This window comes from Phasianus colchicus, chromosome 11, assembly GCF_987193195.1.
Source record: "Phasianus colchicus chromosome 11, bPhaCol1.hap1.1, whole genome shotgun sequence".
NCBI classification, from domain to species: Eukaryota; Metazoa; Chordata; class Aves; order Galliformes; family Phasianidae; genus Phasianus; species Phasianus colchicus.
In genome coordinates, this window is record NC_143446.1 from 18285981 (window position 1) to 18302465 (window position 16485).

Below are 16485 nucleotides of genomic sequence, written 5' to 3' on the forward strand. Positions count from 1 at the left end.
ACTTGTTTGCTACATGTGACCAATACAATTCCAATTGCTGTCTGTCTTCTCATGGAACACCCACCTATTAGTTTAAATTCTGAAAGATGGGAAATAAGAAAAAGAAATAATTCCCACAACTGTCATTCACACGTTTCTACCCCTTTATCATGACACAACAGGACACTGTTCAAGTATGTATTTTGATTTACAATTTTTCACCGCCCCCATTCATTGCTATCAAAAATGAATTTTTAACCATGTGTATATAAACCTGATGATTTGTATTCATAATCAGCTAAGGTTGTAAGGAATCTCCTGCTGTGGTTAGCCAAGGTAAAGCAGACTAAAGCAAAACTGCTTTACTCGCAACCTGTAATAATTTCACAAATGTTATTTCTATTTCTTTCTAAGTTCTTGGAAACATTAGTCAGATAAATGATGCCTTTTGATCACCAGGAATGCTCCTTTCTCCAAACACCAGCTTTGCACTGTAAACATCAATTCCAGTAGGGGTTGGTTGGTTGGTTGTTTTTTTGACTTTCTTATCTTTGTGCTTGGATATATATTTGCTCTTCAGTTCTCTTGCTATGTTCCAATATGCTAGCAATATATTTTCCCTTTGCTGCCTCGTTTAACGTATGTAATAAAGATGCCTGTCATGTCATAAAGTAAGCATTTTCCATAGAAGTTTCTATAAAAGTTCATGTCAGACTGGATATTTCTATTGATTTTTGAATAGATATTAGCAGGTTTTCTTCTGCCTTATTTTTATCAATTGACTCTTAGACCTTCAGATTTCTTGAAAGAAATATTGCTGAAAGTTGCAATGACCCAATGTAATCTTGACCTGCTCTTTTTCTTCTTCTATCCCTCAGTGCTCCAGTATCCTAACAGTTTTGCTTATGCTTTTTAAAATTAGTCCAAAGAAAATTAGAAGAGATAATGACTAATGGATAACTGATACTGTTAGTGAAGTGCCGCAAATGAAAAGGCGCTTTCTGAAGTCAGAGAAATAATATTGCAGTGACAATAAGTCGTGTGGTATTGGAGAAAAAAAATTTCCAGCAGGTCAGTTTCATTATTTACTGACCTCACCAAGCTTAGTTGGAAACACCCTCAAATGTGGTTCAGAATGGTGTATGCCTTCATCCGGGAAAAAATCAATTCTGTTGTGGAAACACAGAATGCAGAGCATGGGGTCACAACAATCAATTCAATCAGGCCTTGGTAAAACTATCCCTTACATGGCATCCATGAACATCAAAGCTAATTAAGATTTTTCTCAGCTTTCATGAATGTGTAAGTGGTGAATATTTGTTGATAAGCTAGTCATAGCTCAATAATCCTATCACATTATTAATAGGGGAAATGTGCCTTTGCGTTGATTGATCATAAAACCTATTAAACCAGATTGTAACATGCCTTCAGTTACCTCTGAGAGAGAGCAGCAATTTCTAAGCTGGTATCAAATTCAAGGATATGAAGGTCTTTTCAGCTTCCAAGTGACTGATTGGAGAATTACTATGAGACATCTTAAACCACATGTGATCTAGAAGATTATGAAGTGTCCAAAACCAAGGAAAATAAGTGCCCTGGATTAGGAGAGACTCAGACTCTTTCAGCTCAAACCAACTTGACAGGGTAAGCAGTAAAACCAAGTGGGGGGGGTTGGTAAAAATTGCCTAAGCATCAACTAATCTGCCCTGCACAAGGGAGAATTTCTGTTAGTCTCTCTACACTGTTCCACACACATAAAAACCTACTGTGCAGTGCAAGCTTATTTATTTCAATGAATCTGTGTGTTGTTTCAGGCGGGACACGAGTAAATAAACCAAGCACTTCTCCAAAGCATGCTGGAGAAGAACAATATTTTGCTATTTCCCCCCTACAAGCATTGTGTTCTACGCAGAGATATAAAAAAGTACTTCATCCTTTCCAGCAACCTTGAAAGCTTTTGCTTATTCATACCTCCTCACAGCAGAGGACAGATAATCATCCAGAAAGGGGAAAGCAACATTCAAATGCTGTGGAGAGAATATACAGTCAGATGAGTTCCATGTGAACAATAATAAAAAAAAAAAATGTATAAGGAAAAGCAGTTTGTTCCTCTGGAGACTCATCTTCTTGATGCACTATTTCCACAAGATCTTCTAATTGCTTCTTGTGGGATTGAAGTGTTTTCTCTTGCAACCTCAATTTCTTACATTGGTTGGTAGGTGGTTGTTCTGTGTTCTTTTTTTATTTTTAGGTTTGAAGAATCGTTTTCTTATGCTTTTTTTCCCCATACCTCACATTTTCTTGTTCACGTTGTTACTATCAATGAAATTTAAGCGAATACGACGCTGTGAAGCTGAATTCTCTTTTATAGCCACGCTTTCTCATACAGCAGGACAGCAGTGAAAGCTGCCAGCTAATCAGTTTTGAAGCCTTGCATGCAGGCAGCAAGATATGCCATTAATTATCCAGTGAGGTGTATGACTAACGTGAATTCATTTTCCATTCTGCACTGCATTTCTTCTCTAGTTGCACTATCTTAACTAGAACTATATATTTGGACAGCTAACTGGGGAAGAAGAATGTTCTCTAAGAAGCCACCCTGTGCAAAACCTGAAGCAGTGAGCACAGACATAATGGCTAAAAAAGGAGAGAGGTCAGCCTGGTCCAAGGACTCTGATCCTATCAGGGCACCTTTGCAGAGCACAGGTTGCATCAGTGCCCAACTGCACTTCAGAGCAGAGATTAAGTTTTACGGTTGTTTCCCTCCTGAACTCAATGGCATATTGCAGTGGTTTCCTCATCTATCCAGTCCAGCTCTTCACTGATAGCTGGCATGTGGCAAACTGTGAAGGCCTAAGAAGTAATTCAGACATTCTTCCGTAATGCCGAGATGATGAGGAACACAATGCGCTTTCACCTCCCTTTGATTGAATGGGTTAAAAATGCTCCTTTGTTGTTCGTGGGGCTGAGCAAATCACCCATCATTAATAATGCATTAATCTAATTTCAGCGCTTTTGCTCTGTGAAACGTTTCTGAGTAGATATAAAAGTATTTCTTTCAAAGACTGTTGGTGCTTGAGAACACAGTAACAGATACTGTATCTGCAGATAATAGGTACAAAAAACAACTCACTGTAAATTAGGAAAGACTCGTATTACCTCTGCATATGCTAATTGAAAAGCATTTAAGAAGTTACTTCAAAGAAAATATTCATAGCTAAAATGTGTTAAGAATAGTTTGTGCAACTGGAGCTCACTTACCAAGTACTCGAGGAAAGTCATTGTGAAGGGCAGAAGCAGAAATAAAAATTAATTATTTCTTAGCGTGCCAGTAAAATTACTGCTATGTCTTGATCTGCTCTAATTAACAGTTTCATAGCTTTTTAGGATAGATGATACCATCTCATGTACACAAAGGCCATATACTTTCATCCTGATATCGAACTGCTCTCAGACAAATTGCCTGTGTTTAACTAAAACATGACTCAGGATTACATCAAATCTTTTATTTCCATCAGTGCAATTCCGTTATTTCCCTCGAAGCATTCTGTGTAGAAGGTTCAAACAAAGGGGAGAAACAACAACTACTGAGGTAATGTGAGAAGACACAAAATGAAAACGTGTCTAGATCTCCACTTGAAAAGAAATTGCCTTTCTGGTAAGTAGCAGAGATCAAATGAGCCACAAAGAGACCCACTGCCCACCAGTCTGTTAAGGGCAACGAGAGTCAATGGAAGATCAATATGTTCTGCATAAGGCCTTGAAATAGACCTCATGTGCATAATTAGCCATTCTTGGAAGTGTCAAAATACTCCATGCTAAAACACTCTCGCATATGTGTTTGAGAAGACAGCTGGTGCTTATGCCCACATAAATCCAGGCTGACCAGTGCAGGAAGAGGATTGTGGAAGAGTGATGACAATGAATCATAGGAGTCATTCATTCTTTCCACTTGGCCAAAGCATGAATTAAAACTTCCACGTGTATGCCTGGAAACCTGCAATGAGCTCATCCTTTCCAGTTCCTGCAGCACAACAGACAAAACCTCGTTGCTTTTAGAAGCAGCGCTAAAAGTCCCTGCATGCCAAGCAAAAAGCAGCCTTAAAAAATGGCAGCTGATTGATTATCCTCTTGGCATCACTTCGTAACTCTCAGGAACTCTGAATTAAGATGTATGCACGGATTGTTTATAAATGTTTGTATCTCTAGCTGCAGAAAGTCCAAACACAACAATATAAAGAGCAGCTATTGTTCATACACAGCAAATAGGCTTTTACTTTGTAGTTAATAATCTGCAAACAGATTTATTCTCTGAATAGTTAGCTATCCTCTGAACAGCAATAGCTTTTTCAACCAGGCTGGGATTCCTGCTTTAATGAATGAAGGAACTAAAACATACAGTTACGTTTCTTTTCTTTTTCTTTCTTTCTTCTTTTTTCACTCTCTTGTGACGTTAGATTGACATTTGAAAATGATCACTGCATGTCTCTTCATCACTCTCAAGGTGAGATAGTGCATATATTCTGCTGTAATGTATATAGCACTTGGTGCTACAGGACTCTCAGCCTATGTATTAATAACCAATTTTTGTGTTATCATTGATCTGCTGCATACTGGGACTGCTGTCCTTGCACAGCAGTAGCAGCAGCTCAGGCTCAATCCTTTCTTCTCTATTTCTCTGTGGATTAAGTCCCCAGCACACACACAATACACTCTCTTTGTGAAGATTATATGCCACTGGTAGCAGACAAAATAAGAACCAAAAAGAACAATAAAACAGCAATATGTTTAAAAAATGATGAGGAATTGTAGACCTAGCATATGCTGCTCTGTGTCCATAAGAATATCTGAATAAGCTGGCAATCCTGTCCATGATGTGGGAGTGGGACTGGATGATCATCAAGATCCCTTCCAACTCAAGCCATTCTGTGGTTCTAAGGAAAACACAAGCAACGACACGTTTGTTCTTAGCTGTAAGAATCAAAATGCAAGAAAACAGTATAATCTCAGACACTTGTTTTAATTTCCAGACATCTCTTCTTATTTCTGAGAACAATGAGGGCACAGGTCTGGCCTTGCACTGTTGATTCTGTGGACTTATCTCCAAATGTAAATATCTGCAGAATAAGAGACAAAGGTTTCTTTAAATTGGATGGTTAGTAGCCAGCAGATATTTGTTATCATTCTTCACAAAGTCCTGCTCTTGTGAGATAAATACACAGAGGCAAGTTTTGTATTTCACTTTGTTGAATTCATTTTCTGAGATATTTGGGTTTAGAGATACTTTGTTGGTTTATTATTGTGTTTTCACCCAATTGTTCTTCTACAGATTTATGGTAAAAAAAAAAAAAACCTAAGGACACTTTGTACCTAACCCTTTCATAAAAAATGATTGAAAAGTTCAGCTGAATATGCTCAGCGCATTTTTTCCCTTGTCATCCTTCACAGATTTATTTCTCCCCATTCCATCTAAAAATATTGTTTTGTTTAAGAAGAAAAAAACCTATCCTTGTGACAATTTGCATAATATGTTAATGCTGATATGCAACGAGACATCTGGATGGCATTTTAATATCTCATTCTCATTCAAACAACTAGAAACCACACAGATGGTAGAGACAATTTTAAGAGCATTGTTGTAAACAAATAAGGCAGCCAGGAAATCAAACACACTCTAAGATAGGCTTTAGAACCTCCACTGCTTTCTGTGTGAGAATATGGAGATGACATGTTTTGACTGCAAGAGAGAGCCGCCTTCTTCAGCTTCAGATAAACTAAGAAGCAAATGCAGAATTTGTAATTGACATTGGGAATCTTTTATGGAGAATTTCTTACCCTCCCCTGCATAGCTGGTACCACAGATTGCACTCAGCATTTGAGAGACTGAGGTATTTGAGGCTGAGGATGCTGCTGGGCAGGCTGCACATCGTTTTCAGTTCATAATAGAAATGTGAAAAATCCCGTTTGCATCAGGAAGGAGATACATCAATTTGGTTGTCATATTTTACATAATAAAGTACTTTCTAATAGTTACATGCCTCTGTTGTTAAAAATCCCTCCGTATGAAGTTGCACAGGACTCAATAATTCCGTGCAGGCCTCTTTAATCCACCACCTCTTTCTGTCCACTTGTAGTTAGGTAATCTTCCTGAGCAAGAGGAACTACTGCAAGTGCCAATGTTTTGGACCTGTTTGATGTGTTTCTGTGAGAGCTATGGGACAGCCTTTGCTGTAGGTGGAGCTGATGTCTCACTGGCTGTTGTAGGTTGGTGCATCTTTCTAGACTGCATTAAAATATCTCACTCTTACCTTTAAGGAATGACATCATAAACGGATTACTTTTCCCCTTACTGCAGCTGTAGAGTTGGAACTCTTAGCAGTTGTGGCTACAGATCCCACAAAATTAATTTCACTGACATATAGAAGTTTTTTTCTTTTGAACGGCTGTACTTACTGGACTACACGAGACAGGACTCGACTCCATTTTGCTTAATTTCCTTTAGTCACAGGCAAATGCTGTGGTGCAAACGCACTTACTTTTCTATGTTCTTGTAAGTACACCAAAATACCATAAATCTGTTGAATTTGTAATACAAAAGATGACCAAGGCCTTTCACAGTAACCCAAAGAACATCTCAGATAGTGAACAGCAATGAGATAGTTGACAAACTACTTAAAAATTGACATTCAATATTGTCTAGTCTACTGAAGACCACAGGATTCTCTTCAAGAGAACAAGATTAGAATCTCACAGAAAGCTGGTGGGTACCCTCCTTGGAAAGTAGTCTACCAAGGGACTCGGAAAATAGTAGTTTTTAAAATATTCCTGCTTTTCCTCTTACCTTAAAAACGCCAATTTCTATATGGTGCATGCTAAGAAGGGAATAGAAGACAACTCACAGAAATGCAAGACTAATCCAATGGAAATTAAAAAAAAAAAAAAAGACCTTAAGTTATCCTTTCAAACACACAAAATACACCAACAGAAACCTTTCACATCTAACATTAACCCATTCCCTGTCAAGACTATGTCCTGCTCCCAGGCTGATGACCATCTCCACTAACCTGTGGGTGACGCCCACCATTGGGTGACTCCTTTCCCACAGAGGTTCTCCCAGTCTCTCTCTCACACACTTTTCCATCCCTTAAGAATTCTTAAGGGACCATGAGCCAGGTTGCCACGGTGGATCTATACCTGTCACCCAGAGTGAGGTTGGGAGCTCTAAGCAGCAGAACTGAACATGGCAGGAGATGGAATCTGGGCCAGGATGTCTTCCACAGTCTAATGCAGCTATGAAAACTTTATGCACCGTATTTAATTTTGCCTTAAAAAAAAAAAAAATCAATAAAATTTTAATCCTTAGCATGCTTACTGTGACAAATTTAGTTAGTGTCTGGCAGAAAAGGGAGGATAAAAATAGTCATTTAATTTTTAGTCTGCAAATTGTAAGATTGCAAACAGCATTTGCTCTCAAAGATGATTCTTTACTTTGTTCACACAGCTGGATTTTTGTGATGTCTTGTGCATGCTTAAAGAAAATCATGATCTAATTGTTCAAACTTCAAACCTCTTGATGATGCAGCTATTGTAGCAACTAGAATGGATGGAAAAAAACATTAATAACAAATGATACAAGTGCTTCCCTCCGATCACAGAGTGCTGGAAAGCAGGAAAATGATTTAATTATGATAGAAACAGTCAAAAAGCAAGAAACAGGCACTTTTAGAACACAGATTTCTCCTTTGTTTTTAGGCTGAGGAGGCTGACACCCTCTCTGACCAGGTTTGGAGGCTTGGGTTCCTGTTTGGACCTAGGGATGGTTCCTCCAACAAGTTTTGCTAATCCAACAGTTGGACTTCAAATGTCTCTAAAACCTGATGCACTCCAAGCCACCCTGATTTTACAACATGGCACAGTAATGAAGCGGGTCAGAAAATCCAAAGTTATTTTTGAAGTCCATCATCCTTCCAAATATCAATCTTCCCGTGTCTCAAAAATCACAACACGCAGGCATTTTTATAGGACTGCAAGAGCTTTTGGTGAAAGGTTTTCATCAAATATGTATGAATCCATTGTATATATGCAATAAGAAAAGAATAGATATATCACAGAAGTTCATATTTTTATGTCATATTTGGTGAGAAAATATAGATCAATCGATTCTAAAGTCTTGTTTTACTGGTACAGAAACAGTACAGAAAGCATTGATTTAACCAATGTAGACATTCCAGAAAGAGTTATTATCTAATGAGTTTTCTCTATTCAGATCTGTAACTTAGACAATACCATATTGAAAGAAATACATTTTGTTGTCTAGTATCCTTTATCAACTTCTGCAGAACATAAAAAGGCATTTCAAGCCACTCATTTAAGTCAAAGAAACATTAAAGTATTTCAGCTGAAAATTTATAAGAACTTTTATGTAAAGAATATGGTATCTTTTTTTTTTCCTTAATCCCATTTCCAAAATGAATAGCTTTCTTTTTCTTCTTTTTTCTTTTTTTCTTTTTTTTCAATTGAAATTTCTCCAAAACAAAGCAGCTGAATCTTCAGGCTGCATGATTAAATTTGAGGATCTGAAAGCAACGGAAAATAGGGTATTAAGTCAGGTAGTATTGATTGATCTGCTTTATGAGTATAATCTCTACTGTTTGAATAGGTGGAGGAGAGAAATTGCATTGCCTGAAGATGACTGAAATCCGTTACCATCAATTTGTGCAGCACTGGTTAGGAAGCAGAACATCAGATGGTAAATTGAGGGATCATGACAGCCAATCTTTTTAAGAATTTTTAAAAGTATAATGAGGAACTGGGATTCTTTAATTTCTGTAAAGAAGCCATCATTGCAAGTATGCACACAATAATATTAGATGGAGATATTCAAATTTCTACGAGGTTATGTCTATGATATCAAAAGCTACATTATTAAATAGACAGGTATAATTAAAAGCTGAGGGGGATAATTCATGTATAAAGTATAGTGGCTCCTTTAGAGCTCTTCCAGGCTTTAGTTATTTACCTTAATCAATTAAAAAAAGAAGGTGGGATTGTCTCCCCCATTTACATGCTTAGAATAGCTCTTTTGGTATCATTCCAACACTGTGTAATTTTAGACTTAGGACAAGCTGCTCATTCTAGTCAAGCTAATAAAATTTCACAAAGGAACACATCACTCAGCACACAGAACTAAGGGGTAAGGAAGTACCAAATATGTGATTTATCTCACGTGACAACAGCCACCCCTGCTCGCAGGAGTACTGGGGTGCTTGGTACCACACAATGAGCACAGTGAAGTACCAAGGGAGAAAACGAAAGGAAAGAGATGCAATTGCCCTGTTGGGATTTAGTGGTCATTGACATCCTCTATGGGATCCCATCTCTCAGCTGTCCTGAAGGAAATGATATACACAATGGTCTATGGGTCACGTGTATATCTATCAATGGAGTCCTAAGGATGGGATGATTTAAGACTGAATCGGGGTTATTTGGGTACTGACTTAACTTTAGTATTGTGTCTGTAATGTCTGTGGAAAAGTCATCTTTATGAACCCACTGGTCTTCTGTTGGTTTTCAGACATGCTTGTATGCATGTCTGCTCTGGAGAAGCCACCTGCAATACATACACAGATCAATTTACTGTCAAGTGGTTTGGAGTGGTTCTTTGCTCAGTTAGAGATGTAGCTGCCATAAGCATAAGCAGCTGAATTTCAATAACTGTTTCCTAGAATTGTGCTTAGAGTAAATTAAGCCATTTCAATTTTTTTTTTTTTTTTTTTTTTTTTTTTAATTTAGATACAGGGAAGTGTTTCTGTACTTAATCAATGTTATTTTGATTAGGATCTACTCTGCAGGACTTCTACGTAGCTCTCAGTCCTCCCTGCAAGCAGATAGGAAAACAAAGGTCTCTGTGGCATATCTTGGTCATATAAAAAGCCAACTGCAGTCATTGCAAGCGAGCCAGGGTGACTCTTAATTCACCCTTCAACTGGGATCAGCCCTGGTGCAACCAGACTCATCTCACACATGCGTCAGTGGGAGCCCATGCTCTACTAGTGCTGATCCTGTTCATCTATCTTAAGATTGTTGTTTTTCCAAATACTTCCCTACCAATGTACTTTGCACTGCTGTATGTGCTTCCCTTTCACAACCCTCATGACTTAGGAGAAGACAGGACAGATGCAGGCAAAGCCCTTGAAGTCCAGCAAAAGGGAATCTCACTCCTCTAACGCTCCTTTCTTCTATACTGCGGATCATGTGGCAAGAGATCTGCCACTTCTTTCTCTTCTAAAACTTCATCTTATCCTGACCATCACACAGACTATGCACCAATGGTCTAACAAAGCAAACTCACCCTGAAAGAGTAGGTAACATTCTGCAGGTGTTTGGGTGAATGAAACCCCATCTGAATGTAATGAACAAACACTGTGTGTGTCTGTAAGCATTATGTATGTACTTATGTACATACATAGTGCTTGTATTGTGACTGTTACTTTTCAATTTTCTTAGCTGTTTTGCATTTAGGAAAATCAATTTTACTCTCTTTCTTCAAAATATCTTAATCATATTTGTAGCGTTTATAAATATCTCTCATATCTTCTTACATTTTGTAAGACCTGAGGTATATAGTAAATTTCTAGTAAGAAGCTTCTCCTTCTTTCCAACCTAACAGGAGTTCAGACTGCAATAGATTATGTGAAATTTAAATGCATTAGTTGTTAGCCAAACTGAATTTTCATATAAATTAATATTGTTATTGTATTTTAATAAAGCAGTAGATTTACAGAATTATGTAGACATCAATCACTTGGGGGGTGTCTTGGAACAATTACTGACTTCATGCATCATCTGCTTCTTCACTTCAAAATTTGTTGCACTTTTCATAAATACCATATATCAGCGAGTGATACAACACATTTCAAATGCCTTCTAGCCCATCACAGACACTTGTTAGAAAAAGCCCTTAAGCTGACGCCATCCTAATATGTGACTATGTAATTAAAATTTTGACATATGCAAAGAATTGTAAAATAGATAAAAGAGTATGTATGGTAAATAGAAGTTTAAAGGCACTGAGCAGATGGTTTGTTTGTGAAAGAGGCATGGAGGGTGCCAAGAAATGACAAACAGATGGCTTAGGTGTGAAGGACAGGAAGGGAAATTTGGAAGAGTTGAGGACATAATGGACAACTCTCAGGATTTCTGCACGCGCTAAGTGAATCACGGGCATTGAATAGAAGGTTAAACACTTCACATTTTTTGTATTTGCATTTATATAAACGTGTCAGGGGAAAATGTCCAGCAATAAAGGCTGATAATAATAATAAAGACAAGTCATGCTTCACAGGCCTTGGAGACGATACAGATTCTGTTCAAACAGCAGATATCATTTGAGTTATAACCCAGGCACTTCTACACCAAGTCATACGTGTTCACTACATGGTCTGAATTCAAACTGATATATTCAGAATTGTAGCAAAACCATATTGCCAATATTTGCAGGTGCCTAAAAAACAGTTTTAGTAATGTCCTAATAAATTAACAAATGTTTGCTGGCTGCCACTTCTTGCTTCTCTACTAACTGGAGTGCTGCTGCATGAATTCTGTTCAAGCTTTTGTCATTATATACCAAAATCATGACCAAAATGCACTCTTTCTGGTTGCAGAAAGATCAAATCAAATAATGCTTATTATTATTTTTTTTTTAAGTAATGACAAGCTTTGAACTAAGACCAGATTAAAATTATGACACTACTAAATCTACCCTTGAATCTAATTTTCTGTTACGCTTTGACTTTCCCATATATCGGACTCCAGACAAGCTTGAAAAATACCTTCCAGCTACAAAAGAAAGAAATTTGTGCACACAAGTGGGCAAAAGATCACTTTGCACAATAAGAATCAAATTTCCTATGAACTGCAAAAATGTGGAGATTTTGAAAGTGCTCTTTGAACAGATCCTGCTTGAAAGCTTGATGGATGTACTAAAGATGAACCTTTTTGCAGGAGCCTGTTAGTTTTGGCAGCAGGTATTCATTCCGAAGATGGTAACTGAAGCTATGAAAACCTTAGGCACAGCAAATAAGTGTTCTCATTTTAGAGTAATGGCTGGTGCCCAACTAGAAAATACACAGCAACTTAAAGCCTCATGTAATGACCTTCTATGCAGCTTTGGGAAAACTTGACCAAAGAGATTTTTAAAGCCAGACAGAATGATTTCAGGGATTATTCAAGACAAACATTAAAAGCAAGATGGAGACCTCCGATCCTTATGGCAATTGTGCTGTGCCCACCTTGCTAGGATCAAACATCTCATACCAAAAAGTTAGCATGGCAGATTGCATTAATGTGCGTGTGTATTTGTTGATGGCCCCCAGAAGTGCTTACAGCTACTGGAAGGCATTACATGTTTCTCAGAATCTTTCTTTTACACATGTGAGGAAAAAGACGGAAGCCTATCCAGTGCAGACTACTGAAAAGCCACCACTTCAGGAGGTAATTAGATGTAAAATTCTCCCAAAGCATCATTTAGTAAAATAATTTTTACTTAATTCTATAATGTAGACATTATTTATTCCTGTCATCCAACACAAGAGTGTATTTACCTTAGAAATGACATTTATGATTAGAAAAACTGAACTTCTACAAAGCAGTTACCCAAGAAATGATGGAGGATTTTACTTTGCACTTATTAACTTGCAAAAAGCCCAACGCAAGTGCTGCATAGTTCCTTATATAGCAATAATACAAGTGGAATTAGTAGCTATGTGAAGTGTAGATACTATGGTAATGGGGGGACTCAGGAGTGCTAATAAGGAAGTAGTCATTGCTACTTACTGCTGCATTATATAAAGTCTTGGGAGTTGATTGCAGCTACTTGAAAGGCAAGCAGTTCCTCTAAGAATCAAACCAGAGTCAGGTTGCAGTATCCTGTAGAAGTGTTACTGAAAACAACGATTACTTATTTCTGTCTTTGAGGAGTTCCCATAAATCAGTTAAAGACAATTCCATTTTTTTTTTCTTCCATACAAACACACTGAAAGCTATGCACACCTGTAAAGTTCTGTTGTGTTTGTCTTTTTTTTTTTTTTTTAAACTTCATCTGCATTTGTTTTGCTTGCTGGACTCTCTCTAATCCCTGACACACTTCATTTCCTCTGCAATCCTGTTCTTTTGTGCACGTCTCCCTGCCTAGCTAATTTTGACTGTGCATTTCTCAGGCAGGCCAATCTGTAGTTGCATCCTCCCAGCTGTCACCCCTTGTCGTGGTGATAATCCCTTCTCCTGCCAGCTTCCCCCTGTTTTTCCCACTCAAAACATCTCTATTGCTCTGCTCTCCATTTCCATGGCACTTGCTATCATGCAGCATAATTCTCATCATCGATCCATTCTTTTTTTCCTCGGATATCGGTAGGTTTATCTTCCATTTGCCTGGAGAGGGGCTGCCTCGTTGAGCTATGTGTTATTCTCAGAAGGATGAACTTGTTTGACCTCCCCCTCTTATTTTTTGGCTGAAAGAGAAACTGTTACTTGTGATGTTTTATGTCTCATTCCTGTATTCCAGGCTATCCTGCATCTTCTCCTTGATTTCTTTTATCTGCTAGGTATCACACTAGAGCAGCTGTCCAAAGAAGATGAATTTTAGTGGGGCTGTTTGTGCTATGACAGTTAAGACTGTGTCAGAACAGCATTAAAAATGACATCCATCCAAAGTTTCTAGCAGCCATAAAGATCTGTTCTACAAATCTGTAGATTTTGCTAAGATACCGTTATTATCTTTTAAAATCTACATGTTATTTACATAAATACTTATCAATGACGTGCATATAAAATATATCAAAATATTATAGATGTCTAATAGAAGCAACAAAATACTACAAAATAAATGCATAATAGCTACAGATTACTATTATTTCTGTGGTAGAATCTCTCTTTTACAAAAACGTACTGGAATGACAGACAATATACCCATTTTGGGATCTGTATTCTTCAATACCTTTGAGGATACAGTCTCTCCTCAAATTTAAAATGGAAGCTCAGTTCTGCCTAATTGTTTTTCTAGAAGGACATTAAAGATAGTGTCTAAAGCTGCTTCTGAACTGCAGCTGTGCTGGGGAAGCAAGGCACATCCAAGGGGAGAATAAAGGAACTTCATTAAGGATGTCTGACAGTCATAATCACCCCCCCCCCCCTTCCGTTAGGGCTGTGACAAAATCACAGTAAATTTTGTTCTGTTCTCCTCTATGAGAATAAAAACCTTAAGTTCATTCTGCTGAAGAAGGCTGTGCCCTCATTTACACAGAAGTCAATGATTTCTTCAGATGACTTCAGATTTACAGTGCCCTGAGTGGAAGAAGAATTTGACCCATAATTTTTTAAAAAATAGCTATGGTTTTTTGCAGTCTTCCTCCTGGAAGACTCACTTTATTCAGCCATCAATATTCACACTTTAAAGGCTTATTTCCATCAAGTTCCATCAATGACCTTTAGAAACTGGTCTCTTCAAATAAGAAAAAAGACCTCAATTACAACAACATCTGCCTCCATCTAACACTTTATTTGCCTTAGAGAAGGGATGGAATGATGATTAAGTTAATGGATAGGTCATTTTCATTTTTCACATTTACCATTTAAGTGGCTCCATGAATCACGATTTATCTGGGGCCCAATCAAGGAAGGCAGTGGCAAAACATCCATTGACTTCCACAGGCTCGTTTCCTGAACACTTTGGAGAGGGGAAGTGGCATTATTCAACCTTTACAACCCATAGAATAATATATTTGTGTTTTCCTAGGGGTGGAAAATGAACACTGCTGTCCTCACATTCCTGTTTCTCTAAAATCTCCATTGGCTGCCTCAGCTTTTTGTCCTGGCACCCTATTCACTTATACATATTCATTTATAAGCTCTAAGCTGACAATTTTGCAAGGATAAAACAGAATGAAATGACAGAATTTGAAAGAAAGAATTTGTCTAGCAAATCCTAGAATTTATTCTTTTTTACTAGGCCAATACAGACATGGCTAATGGTGATCTGAAACACGAATGACTTACACCATGCAATGACTTGCACCTTCCTGGGTCTTCTTCAGCATGAACATACAGAGTGACTGCCTTGCTTGTTGGTCCAGCTTCATCTGTGTCTCCACTGACCTGCAAGGACCTTCCTTGGACGGCTCAGTTCTCTGACCTTGCTCAGCTTTGCTGTGCTCTTCTTGGACAGATGATGAAGTGCAGGATCTCGCTGACACAATGATGCAAAATTCCCTGTGTGTACACACAGATAAATGTGAATACGTGTATATACATGCATATACACCTAAAAAGAGATTGAAAATATAGATTGACTCAAACCCAGTAAATTACAGAAAGAAAACAGAAGTTTTTAGCAAATGAAGGTTAAAGGTGTTTTCAGTGAAAAAGAAAATAGGCCACTACCAGTATGTCAAAAGGAAAACTAAGGGGCTGTATGTACGGTACCATTGTGACTTATTTTCAATAGATCATGTATTAGGAAAAAAAAAAAGGATGAAGCAGAACTATTTGTTATATTGCTGCAACTGACACTGAATAAAGGACTGAGAGTGCACTGTAACAAATTGAACCAAGTGGGAAGCAAACACGCACAAAGCACAGCTCTCTTCAGAGAAATGTATTACAGTGAGAGGCTGTTTGGCCACTCCATTTGTTGACAAAGTTATAAAGATCAAGATCATTAGGCTGAGCAAAAGAACGGTAGCATGAAAAAACAGAGATGGAGTTATTTACTTGAACTGACAAACGACGTTTATTATTCAAACATTACAACCATCGACTGGTTCAACACCAGAAGGAGCCTTGAAAGATGTGACATGAAATGAATGCACAAGGCTGGAGAGAACAACATGATCACCGTGAGGATAATAAAAGCCATCCCAGAAAGTTGTATTCTGTAGAACTTAGGGAGAAGAGATAAATGGGGATGAATGTTGTGAATTCAGTATAAGCAGCAGCTGGACTACAAGGAATGTGGTCCATTTTACCAGTGGAAAGTGCCAAAGGGAAGAAGCTGCAAACAGTACGTGTATAAAATCAGTTCTGTCATAAAGCAAAGAGAGAGACACATAAAATGAAGTGCCTCCCCAATGAGTGTGCTGCCAGCTCCATGGGACTGACAGCAGTAACATCCACAAACAATACAGAGGATGCATAATTTAGCTGCATACAGATGCATAATGTTCTTTCTTCTTGACTTAGAGTTCTGACTGCACACACACACGTACACACATGTGCATATATATGCATTTTTTCTAATGGCAGAAGGTTTCCCTGTGTCCTCTGACAGAACAGAATGCCAAAATAATTAAGCATCATTCTGGAATATATCAGCTGTAAAAAGCAACACATCTGGAGGTGTGATAACACAAACAATCCTAAGCAAAATTTCATTTCTACAGAGAATCTTCCTATTTAAGCTATTTTTCCTTATCCTTCAAGGATATTGCATTGACTGGTCTGAATATCACGTAT

The 16485-nt window shown here is 37.9% G+C and overlaps 1 long non-coding RNA gene across 9 annotated transcripts in view; it reads right to left on the minus strand.

The window, feature by feature from the left end:
* The window catches only part of LOC116236852 (uncharacterized), an 89343-nt gene that overhangs the window by 6594 nt on the left and 66264 nt on the right, over window positions 1-16485 (minus strand). For 5 of the 9 annotated variants that reach the window (XR_016470156.1, XR_016470151.1, XR_004168628.2 and 2 more), the window contains 2 exons: window positions 12814-15243; window positions 5876-7303 (listed from right to left, as the gene is read on the minus strand). This is a non-coding gene — a long non-coding RNA (uncharacterized LOC116236852). The other 4 variants (XR_016470154.1, XR_016470153.1, XR_016470158.1 and 1 more) reach the window with 4 other exon arrangements.